This window comes from Castor canadensis, chromosome 1, assembly GCF_047511655.1.
Source record: "Castor canadensis chromosome 1, mCasCan1.hap1v2, whole genome shotgun sequence".
In the NCBI taxonomy this organism is placed as follows: Eukaryota; Metazoa; Chordata; class Mammalia; order Rodentia; family Castoridae; genus Castor; species Castor canadensis.
In genome coordinates, this window is record NC_133386.1 from 201,558,035 (window position 1) to 201,568,933 (window position 10,899).

The window sequence follows — 10,899 nt, forward strand, 5'->3', positions numbered from 1 at the left end:
CCTCAGTCTGACCTCAAACTCAGGATTCTCCTACCTCAGCCTCCCGATTATAAGATTATAGGCATGTACCTCCATGCCTGCCCTTTCTTCTTTGCCAGAGGACTCAGTTCTCAGAAACACCCCTTTGCCAGTTGATGGTCATAATAAGTGAGGGATGGCCTACACTGCCTGTCATAAAGCGTGGTCTCTCCCACGGGCCGGTGGAGGCGACTTCAGCCATCACTCACAGCCTGACTTGGGTGAGGCTGGCATGGGACAGTGCCATCTTCCCAATCTCATGTCCCTCGAGTTCTTAGCACAAAAGGAAAATGGGCTCCAGATCAGCCTCAGTATTCGCTTAAAAAGAACAAATTGTTAGCTGGTGTTTGAGATCTACTCTGGAGGGGTCATGGGTCAGTCAGTGTCGAACTTATGATTTTTGCTTATTTATTTATTTTTTTTTAGTGGGACTGAGGTTTGAACTCACACCTCCAGTCCATTTTGCTCTGGCTATTTTGGAGCACGAACTATTTGCCAGGGCTGGCCTTGAACCGCCATCCTCCTAATCTCAGCCTCCCAAGTAGCTAGGATTACAGATGGGAGCCACCAGTGCCTGCTGTGATTTCAGTTTATATGGCATTTTACTTAAGCAACTCCTTCCCCTTCATGTTTTCTTTTCTTTCTTTCTTTCTTCTTTATTTCTTTCTCTCTTTTTACTTCCCTCCCTCCCTCCTTCCTTCCTTTCTTTTTTCTTGCATTGTTGGGGCTTGAACTCAGGGCCTTCACCTTGAACCACTCCACCAGCCCTTTTATTGTGATGGGTTTTTTGATATAGGGTCTTGGGAACTATTTGCCTAATCTGGGTTTGAACTGTGATCCTCTTGATCTTTGCCTCCTGAGTAGCTAGGATTACAGGCGTGAGCCACCAGCACCCATCTCTTTCCTCTTTCCTTCCTCCCTTCCTCCCTCCCTTTCTTTCTCCTCCCCCTCCCTTTTTTTTTTTGCTAGGATGGAACCCAGGGCCTCTCACCTCCAGGCAAGTGCTCACCACTGACCCTCGTCTTTTAAAAAGTGCTTTTCTTGCACTGTCTACTCATCCCTCTGGCACTTTCTGGGTCACATCTGGTGGAAGTTGCCGGAATGCATGTAATGCTGGGGCAGATGCTCGTTCATCTCTGCTGGCTGTGGACAAGGAAGCACATAACCCTGAAGACAGCTGGCGGCCAACCTGTGACCACAAAGGGACTGTTCTTCACAGTGCAGCTGAGGCTGGGGTGACAGAGAGAGGGAAGAGATGAAGTCCTGATGATAGAGTTGAGTTGTGGAGTTCTCTATTTTTTTTTCAGCTCTGGGGATGGAACCCAGGGCCTCACACATGCTAGGCAAGAGCCCTTCCACTGAGTCTCAGCTCCAACCCTGAGCTGCTGGATCTAAGCCTGAAGTCCACCTGGCAGCTGGGTTTTCCAGTAGCCTGGCAGCATCTCCCATCAGCCTCTTCCCTTTGATTCAAGACCCTGTCTTGCAGGGTCTCACAGCCCAGTCCCCAAGCCTGGGGCCAGAAGCCCACAGTTTGAAGAAAGTTCAGATTTCTTGACTGTATCTGCTTTTATCATTATTCTTCAGGTGTGAGGAGCAAATCAGGTAACAGTGTGTGTAAGGACACAGTCATTTGAGTCATCACTCAGGACAAGGATATATCAGTGACCAAAAAGTTCTACCTGAAACACCATCCTGGCTGGGCAGATGTGCGCAGCTGGCAGAGGAATAGCCTAGGCATGGAGGAGCCTGGCTGGCTGTGGGGTAGACATGGGCAGTGGCTCAGCTGAGAGGACTAGGGTACCAGAGAGGGGAGTGCTTCTTCCGGGGAACCCCACCACTCTTAACATGTGGTGACAGGCCAGAGGCAGGGCAAAGATGGGTGAGTGCACAGGCCCAGAGGAGGGGAAGGGCAGCGGGCAGCCAGGATGCCAAAGGAAGAGTTCCCTTGGAGGCAATGGCCGGGCCTGTTCGCCATCCATGTCTGTGTCTTGGGTCAGTGGGCCCTGAAGTGCCACACCACCCTTTCCCAGAGGGAGGTGTGTGCAATGTGGTGCGAGCCAGCGTGGGGAGGACAGGCTGGCCTCTACCACCCCCAGCAGATGGAGAGAGCGCTACTTAGGAGGCAGGGCCTCCAGTTCTCAGCTGGAAAGTCAAAGGAACCAATCCCTGTGAGCGTTTTCTAAGCTGTGTTTCTTGGAGCTTGAGGACTTTTTATAAAGGCCTTTTTTAAATGGCAACATAGTCGCCATTAAGATGTCATCAGGGCTGGGGATATAGCTCAGTGGTTCAGTGTTTGCCTCATATGCATGAGGCCCTGAGTTCAATCCCCAGTACCACAAAAAAAAAAAAAAAGTCGTTGTCATCAGCCACCCACCACGTGGTCCCTTGGAGAGTCACAGAGCCCCTCAGCTCAATCAAGGCTCTGAGAAGTCCTGCATCATGCCATCCTTTGACTCAGGGTTCCCACGGCATTCCTTGAGCACCTGTGGAAGAACTGGGTTCCTCAGAATAGAGTTTGGGAAATGCCACTCTGGTTCTGGCCTGCTCTGATCCTGGACGTCTCTTGGGAGCCAGCCAGGCTTGTACAAGAGGGGATTTACGAGCTGCAGAGCCAATTTATTTGCAGGGCCACCTTCTCTGGCAACCTAATTGGCAGCAAGCAGCATTTCGCCCAAGGCAGCCTCTCCTGGCAGGGAAGAGGATGGAGGGACCGGAGAGCCTGGGGTTGACGTGAGCCAGAGGAGGACAGAGGGGCTGGTGCTCTGGGCACGTCATGGCTGCCTCTGGCAAAAGCAGCAGGGGTTCCTGCAGGAGTTAGTACAGTGCAGGTGTCCCCGTCTGGTGGGTCCTGTGCCCTGGGCACAGCAACACTTCTACCAGGAGGTTTTTTGTTTTGTCTCTCACAGTGTGGGTCAAGGCAAATCTGGTGGACCCCAGGGTCCTGGTAACCCCAGGGACCCTGACCGGTCCCCTCCTCCTTCCCCACAAACCTGGTAACTCAGCCTGTTCTTTAATTCTGTTTATTTATTTTTAATTTTTGTTATCATAGCATTGTTGTACTGGGGGTACATTGTGACATTTACACATGTTATTACAATATATCATAGTTGAATTCATCCCTCCATCATTCTTTTTTATCCCCCTGCCCCATTCTTAGAACAGTTACAATAGGTCTCATTTTTCCATCTTCACACAAGAGTGCTTAATATTTCCAACATATTCACCCTACACCCTTTCCTTATATCCTCCCATTTCCCACTGGTACGAATCCCCAGACAAGACCTGTTTTGTCCATTTATTTTAAATGGCACATGATAATTGTACAAATTTATGGAGTAAAAGGTATGTTTTGATACACTTATACACTGTGTAATGTTCAAATCTGGGTTGTTAGCATGAGCTCTATCTCAAACATTTCTTTCTTTTTTTTTTTTTGGTAGGACTGGGATTTGAACTCAGGGCTTCACATTTGCAAAGCAAGCACTTTACTGCTTGAGCCACACTTCCAGTCCATTTTGCTCTGGTTATTTTGGGGATGGGGGGGGGTCTCTTGAACTATTTTCCTGGGCTGGCCTTGAACCATGATCCTCCCAATCTCAACCTCCCAGGTAACTAGGAAGACCTGGCTAACTGGCTTAACATTTCTCATTTATTTCTTTTCTTTTCTTTCTTTTTTTTTTTTTTTTTTTTTTGTGGTACTGGGGTTTGAACTTGGGGCTTTCACCTTGAGCCACTCCACCAGCCCTTTTTGTGATACGGTCTTGTGAACTATTTGCCCGGGCTGACTTCAAACTGGGATCCTCCTGAGTAGCTGGGATAACAGACGTGAGCCACTGGCATCCAGCAACAGTTCTCATTTCTTTGTGGCGAAACACTCAAGATCTTTTCTTTATCCAGGTGCAGTGACTCACACCTGTAAACCTAGGTACTCTGGAGGTGGAGATCAGGAGGATCAGGTCAGCCTGGGCAAAAAGTTCATGAGACCCCATCTCAACCAATAAAAAAACCAGATGTGGTGGTACACGCCTGTCATCCCGGCTACATGGGAAGCATAAATAGGAGGATCGTGGTTTTGGCCAGCCCAGGCAAAAAGTGAGATCCTATAAAAAAATAACTAAAGCAAAAAGGGCTGGAGGCATGGCTCAAGCGGTAGAGCATCTGCCTAGCAAGTGCAATGTCCAAACCCCAGCACCACCAAACATCAGAAACCTAATCACCCTCAAAACAACCCCCTAAATAACACTCTTCCCAAAGAAGGGCTCTTTTCTGTCTACTTTGAAATATGGCTGCATCACTGCTAACTAGTTACCTTACTCCTTGTATCCCCGCCCAGCCTCCCCCTGCCTCTGGTAACACTATTTCAGTTCCTGCACGTGTAAGAGTGTGCGGCATTTGTCCTTCTGTGCCTGGCTTCTTAGGGCTTCTTTCCGGGAGGGCCACTGTTGTGCCAGGCAGAGCCCCAGACAGATCTGGGAAATTCCGTCCCACTGTGGTTCCTGACTTCCTGTCTGGCCTGTTTCCCCAGTGTCACCTCCATAGAACTGGGCCCCAGAGGCAGGGGACTCTCAGTCTATGAAGATCCAGTCCTTGAGTGTCACTGTGGGGGAGGGCCCTCCATGGCCAGAATGGGGCCCCAAGTATCCCGTGTTGGAAACTAAACCCCAAACTCATCGGCTGCTGGTATTTGGACATGTGACTTTGGGGTCCCAAAGGTCATGAGGGTGGGGACCCCAGGTTGCTGTTAAATCAACTTGAGACTAAGAGTCCCTGAAGACTGTGTGTTGGTGGTGCTTGCCTGTGATACCTGCACTTGGAAGGCTGAGGCAGGAAGATCATGAGTTCAAGGCCAGCCTAGGCTACACAGGGAGACCCTATCTCAAAAACAAACAAACAAACAAACAAACAAACAAACAAAGAAAAAGTCTCTGAGAATAAAGGGTTTGTTGAGCAGTGCAGATGGTGGCCAAAAGGTGAACGGCCTGCCTGTGACCAGTTCTCTAGGCCACCAGCAGCATGGCCCACTGGAAGCTAGGAAAATGTCCACCAGCCCTATTGGGCTGGGTGTTTGTAATAAAAGTTTGGGGAAAGCCGGGCACTGGTGGCTCACACCTGTAATCCTAGCTGTTCAGGAGACAGAGATCAGGAGGATCATGGTTCAAAGCCTGGGCAAATAGTTCGCAAGCGCCTATCTCAAAAAATACATCACACACACAATAGGGCTGGCAGAGTGGCTCAAGGTGAAGGCTCTGAGTTCAAGCCCCAGTACTGCATAAAAAAATTGGGGAGAAAAGGATGAATCTTATCCACTGAACCTAAGATAAGGGGCTCTCAGCACCTTGAAGCTGGCTGAGTCCTGGGAGAGGAGGTTCGTCTGTAGAGAGAAATTTCTGCCCTTTCTTTCTTGGTTGGTTCCAAAATCCAAATGCAGGTTGGCCGTGGGTAGTCTCAGCACACAGGAAAGAATTGTATGGTTTTTTCTTTTTCTTGGTTGACTAGCTTGGAGGTGAGTTAAAATGGCTTCTCTTCTCTTTCCTCCCTCCGTGGTCTGCCCTTCATTTAGAACATCTAAGAATTCTTCTCCTGACAAGGGCGTTAGTGGCCTCCTCAGAAGAGGAAGAGGAACCTGAGCTGGTGTCTTGCTCTGTCTCATTATGTGATGCCCTAGGCCACACTCTGACACAGACGAGGCCCTCACCAGATGCCGGCACCGTGCTCTGCACTTCCCAGCTGCAGAACCGTGAGCTAGAGACTTCTGTTCTTGTGACCACAGCATATTATACACATGTATGGGAATATCACAATGAGCTCCCTCCCCACACACTATTGTACAGTTAATATTCACTAATAAGAAGTGAGGGGGAAGAAGAGACCTTTATTCTTTACAAATTACCCAGTCTCAGGTATCTTGTTATAGCAACAGAACATGGACTGAGACAGGGACTTTGGGTTAACTGGGATTCTGTTTCTCTTTCCAAAGAACCAGGCATTCATTCAGCATAGGAACCGTTCTTATGTGTGAGGCTCAAGCTGGGGACTGGGGATGGAGAGATGGACATGGTGTCTGTGCCTTGGCTGCACAAGACGGTGGAGAAGTGGTCCAGGTAGCAAGATTAAGGGGGGCTGTGAGGTGCTCGCTTTGGCAGCACATATACTAAAATTGGAACACAGGGCCACAGCATGGCCCCTGTGCAAGGATGATATGCAAATTCGTGAAGCGTTCCATATTTAAAAAAAAAGGGGGGGGGGGCTGTGAGGCTGTGAGTAACCTTTCTGTGGGGTGGGGCTAGGAAGGGCTCTTGTGGATGTCAGGGCTGGATGAGTTCAGCCCCCTTCCTCTCTCCTCCTCCCTCCCTCCCTCTCTTTGCCCTTCCACCCCAGGGTGACTTAACATCTGTCCCTGCCAGGGGCAGATGGCTGCCCAGTCCCCAGTGCTGTGCCCAGATGGGAATAGGTTTCTGTTCCTTACAAATCACCCTGTCTGTGGTATTCTGCTACAGTAGTGCAAACACACTAGGATGCCAGGTCTCACCCTCTCTGCCCATTGAACAGTTCCTGACATGTCCATGCTTCTGGCTTCTGTGTCTCCATAGTCACCATGCACATGGCTTTGGGCTGAGATCAATGCCACCATCAGCTTGCTCGCCTTTTCTCTACCCACACAGCCCCTCCCATGATGCTCCAGGCTGCCATCCCTCCCACCTGCCTGTCCTGTCCTCTTCTTTCCTGCCTGGGACCCTTTGGTGGCTCCTGCTGGCCCTCAGGACAGAAATCCAAGCTCTTCTGCTTGACCCTCTGTCAATGAGGGTTGGTTTTGTCTGTAAGGAACAGAAAGCCAGACCATCGATGAAGCAGCATGTAAGCGCCCAAGCTCACTTCTCCTTCCACTTTTGGAGGTGGCTGAGGTTGGTTTTTGTGGCTCAAGGCCCATCTGGCCTGAGGTCTTTGTGATTCTGTCGGTTTTTGCCTCATGGTTCCAAAAGGTTGCTGCAGCTCTAGCCAGTGCATGCATGTTTAAGGTGAGAAGAGAGAGAAGGGCCAAAGATGGAAGGCACAAGGCTGGGACCCTGGTCTGTACCTGGGTGACATTATGTCAATTGGGCCTACTCTGATATGAATATTTGTCCCCTCCAAAACTTGTGTTGAAATTTAATTGCCACTGGATGGTCTTGGGAGGTGGAGCCTTTAAGAGGTGTTTTGGTCAGAGGGCTCAATGATGGACCATGCCATTGAGGAGACAGTGGATTCCTTCTCTCTCTTGCTCTCTCTCTTTCTCACTCTTGTGTCTTGTGATGCCTCCCACCCTGTGATGATGCAACAAGATGGCCCTGCCACAGGCAGCCCCCCAAGCTTGGACCTCCAGTTTCCAGAACTGGGAGGCACTCTATTTCTATTCACGATGAATTAAGCAGTTTCTGGTGTTCTGTGACACCAGCACCAAATGGACTAAGACAGAACGTAGCAAGTGCTTTTTACCTTAGTAAGACAATGCAAACGAGGGCAGGGGGGAGACCCCCCCCCATCAAAATTCAGGACCTGCCCCCTCAGCGAGGCGCCTGCAGCATGTCAAGACGGCCCCCCAAGGTGAAGGCAGCTCTGGCACCTGGCACCGCCTCCCACCGAAGGAGTGGAGGTGTCACGCCCACGCTTGAGTGCGCTTCTCCAGCCACCCACGGAGGACCCAGAGAGTGCTGGCTCTGCGTGGGGACGAGATCAGGAGAAGCCTCGTGGCGGGTGTGGCTCCCGTGCCGGCTGCCCTTTCCCCAGGCGAGGACACTCAGGGGTGCGCCCGTGGGCAGGGAGGCCTGGGATGTTGGGGAGAAGCGCTGTACAGGCCTCGAGGACTCCAAGTCCTTGTCCTCTTCTGCCCCTGACGTCCCTGGGCCTCTGCGGGGCCTGGCAGGGACTGAACCCTGTGGCTGGAGCTCTGCCTCACGTCCGGCTCCCGCTGAACAGACTGGAGGGAGGGTTGTGGGCAGGGGTGTGATGGTCGATCTCGGCTATCAACTTGACTGGATTTACTAACTCTGGGGAAAACAAGCCACGCCTCTGGGCGTGCCTAGAGATGATTGACAGGTGACAGAGCAAATGAGCGGGAGACGCATCCCGAATGTGGGCATAGACTGGGGGCCTGGCCCGACCAATTGTGGAAGAAGAGGACGGCGGCGGGGGCGGGCGATCTGGGCTCCTCCCCAGCGAGGGTCTGTGGCTCCTGCCATCTGCCATGGTCGTCGGACCCCAGCTTCCTCCGCCTCCTCTGTGGCCTGGCGCCAGTGACTCTCCAGCGGCCCCTGTCCTGAGGCTCCTTGGACCGAGCAGACACTGAGCAGCATTTGGGGCCTCCCTCCTCGCTGAAGCCCTCGGCGTCCTCTAGAATGCCTGTCACACGTGGGGCGTTCGGGGACCACGGAAGCACGAGGCCGTGTGTGCGCAGCCATGCGTCACCACGTGCGCCGTGCTCTCCACACAAGCTGCGGGAGCAGATGGCACTGACTCACAGACCTTGTCTGTCGTCTCCTCGGACCTGCCGCTATGGCAGGAGGAACATTATTCAGGAGAAAAGATGTCGGGCCTTCTTTCCAGAAGCTTCTGCACGCTGTGATTTTGTACATTGATTGGGGCTGGGGTGCAGCGCAGTGGTGGAGTGCTTTCCTGGCATGCGTGGGTCCCACGGGGCGGGGCGGTGATGACGGGAACAAAACCAAGTTTTTATTGGCACGCGGCCATCTCATTTGTTTGTGGCAGAGTCGCGTCGTTTCCATAGAGAACGTATGGTCCACAAAGCCTGAAATATTTGTAAGCTTGCTGGAAACGTTTGCCAATTCCTGGTGTTGCTGACTGGCAGGGCTTTGGGAAAAACAGGGTTGGAAGACAGGGGACAATGAAGTGTATGAGAAAGGAGTGGCCGGAGTGTCCAGGATGGCACAGAACGGGACGGTTCTGGTCCAATATGGACGCTTCTCCAGCGGCATCCTGGCTTCACTGGCTGGTCCGAAGGACACGTGCAGAGGGAGTGAAGGGACAGCTCTGCATTGCCAGTGTCAGGTATCCTTTGTGTGCAGCAGCCTAGCAATGGCTCGTGAGCCCACACCCAAAGTGGCCAAGGAGGCAAGGTGGGATCACACAGGTCTGGGCAGCCACACCCATGACCCTGCACCTGGGTAGACCCGGATAATGTCCACTGACAAGCAGAGGTGACACAGAGCCCTCACCCAGCTCGTTCCGGGCTCAGGTTAGTTATCTGCACCTTTCTGTCATGGGAGGGGCAGGCATTTGCTTCCATCAGAGGCTGCATGCATTCTGGAGGTAGATTTGCCTTCCATGGTCGTCATGTTTCTGCTTGCACCTTGTCAGTGGACTTGGTGAGCTCCTGTTCATCATGGTGGTACAACATTGCTTCTGATTGAGGAATTTGTCTTCCCCTCCCCGGCCCTCCCCTCCTTTCCCCTCTCACCACTTCCTCTCTCTTCTCCCCTCTCTCCTTCCCTGCCCCTCTCTTTCCCTCTCTCTTCACAGCAAGATGGAGGTCATCATCTAAGAGCCAGGAAGACAGTCCTGCCCCCATCCCATCAAAATCACATCGATCTTGAACCTGTGGCTTCCAGAACTGTGAGGCAATAAATTTCTGTTGTTTAAGCTGCCCAGTCTGTGACATTTTATCATGGTAGACTAACACAGGGCGAAAGTGTCCTTCTCTGTATGAAGGCTAGCTTACTTGTGTCATTTAGAGACAGATTATTTTATTTTAGTTTTTGCAGGGCTGGGACTGGAAGCCAGGGCCTCATGCATGCCGAGCACACGGTTTACCACTGAGTTACACTCCCAGCCCTCAGTTATTTTTGTCGTACAGAAGTTTAAAAATGTTTGCGTGGGGTGCATATGATGTTGACTAGCCACAGGGGTGGATGTGGCCCGTTGTCAAGGTCTGGGCTTTCAGCTCCCTCCCCTGTTCTCTGTAGGCTGTGATGCTGGGGCTGGGATTCTGCAAACCCTATTTCTGCTTTGCCCACTGTGGCGCACCACTGGCTCCAGTGATGGAGGAGAAACAGGGGTCTTGGCCCCTCCTGTCTGCTTCCTGTGGGCATCACCCATATCAGCTGCCTCACCGCACCACAGCACTTCCTTCCCGTGTGGTAGCTGCATCCAGTTTGCAGTGTTTCCAGGAGGCAGACCTTTTTCTTCAGGCTTCTGGAGACACCAGCACTTGTAGGCCACACCTACTTCTGAGAGGTCGTTGTTCCCAGCTTTGGGGTTTCAATGATCTCAGACCCTCACTTATTCCCTCAGCCCTCAGGGTGGTGCTGATTCCTAAAGGGCTACCTCTCTATTGCCTTAGATTTCCTGTCTTTGCCCTTTCAGCTTTTCAATGCTATATTAGTCCATTGTTTCATTACTATAACGAAAATACCCAAGGCTGGGTAAGTTGCAAAGAAAAAAAGTTTAATTTGGCTCATGGTTTTGGAGGTCCGAGTTGGAGGGCCCACATCTGATGATGGTTTCCTGTTGGCTGAGTCCCAAGGTGGCACAAGAGACAGGGAGCATGTCTGGTCTCTCTACCTAATTTTTCTTTTTTTTGCTGGGACTGCAGTTTGAACTCAGGACTTTGCGATTGCAAGGCAGGCACCCTACCATTTGAGCCATTCCTCCAGTCCATTTTTCTCTGGATGTTTTAGAGATGGGGTCTTGTGAACTATTTGCCCAGGCGAGCCTGAAACCATGATTCTTCCAATCTCAGTCTACCAAGGAGGTAGAATTACAGCATGAGCCACCAGTGCTTGGCTCCCTACCTCTTCCTGTAAATCTGCCAGGATTCAATCAATCACTCCACTGCGATAGCCCCGTCATCCCTAATCATCTCCAGAGACCCCAACTCAGGACCCCACA

At 51.5% G+C, this 10,899-nt stretch overlaps 1 non-coding gene across 1 annotated transcript; it reads left to right on the forward strand.

The window, feature by feature from the left end:
* The first annotated feature begins 6,145 nt into the window (after positions 1-6,145).
* On the forward strand, positions 6,146-6,247 carry LOC141416339 (U6 spliceosomal RNA). Its single transcript, XR_012441099.1, has one exon. It is a non-coding gene; the product is annotated as a U6 spliceosomal RNA (small nuclear RNA).
* The last annotated feature ends 4,652 nt before the right edge of the window (positions 6,248-10,899 follow it).